Here is a 995-nt window from a genome sequence, read left to right on the forward strand (position 1 = left end):
GACACTGCTTCAAAGCTTTATATTTTAAATCTTTCAGCAGCCCTACTTGATCAAAACTGCATTTCAAATCCAGCATTCTCAGTACGAAAACAAGATCAGGTGGGGTCCGGGACTAAAGCACAGCTAACAAACTTCCCTTAATTCAAAAGCTTACTACTTGCCTGGCAAAGAAGTGAACTCTTGCTATCGGTGTAAATCAATGAACATACACTTTCAGCTGCAATTTCCTCTCAAGATATGCTTAAGATTGTCTGACAAAAATGAGCATATGGAGTGGTCTGGCTTTGGACATAGTCACACTGTTGCCATTGACTGAAACCGGAGTCCTATTTGCACGTCCTAGTCAGAATTAGGACTAGTCAGAATTTGCCATTTGGATGCATAGCCACCTGTATTCTGTAATCTTTACGCTCTTCTCCCTTGCCGTAGTGACAATGCAACCCAGAATTAATTCCAACATCCACCCCCATGACACCTCCATTTTCTTCCATGATAAACACCAACACAACTTCTAGGAAAAAGGACCTGCCGACCTTCACAGAATGGAGAGAGAGCCTGCGTATGTGTGTGAAATAAGAGGAGGAGTTTGCACGTTCTTCATTAAGAAGCAGTCTGTTTTCACTGAGCTAGCTCCAAATATCTTCTCCCTGCTCCTTGTACTTTTTTTTTTTCCTCTTTACATGTTTCTATTTTGAGAACAAGCTGAAGAGATGTCATCCATGCTAGCAGAGAATAAAAATTCAGAGTTCCAAGAGTCAGAGAAATTACAACATGCAAAATGAAAATACTGAGCAATAACTACAGATTACATATATCATGTACAGACAGTTGCTCATCAACAGCACACAAGTCCCAAACTCTTGTCAACACAACTATTTCTGAATAATTCTGTGGATTCAGGCAGAGAACTTCTATGGAAAAACTAAGTTACACAAACTGAGTCATCACTCACACGTAAATCAACATGAACACCAAAAAGCATAGTCTGCAAAGAG

This window comes from Nipponia nippon, unplaced genomic scaffold, assembly GCF_047370975.1.
Source record: "Nipponia nippon isolate SJK-2023a ecotype South Korea unplaced genomic scaffold, ASM4737097v1 scaffold_3, whole genome shotgun sequence".
Lineage (NCBI taxonomy): Eukaryota > Metazoa > Chordata > Aves > Pelecaniformes > Threskiornithidae > Nipponia > Nipponia nippon.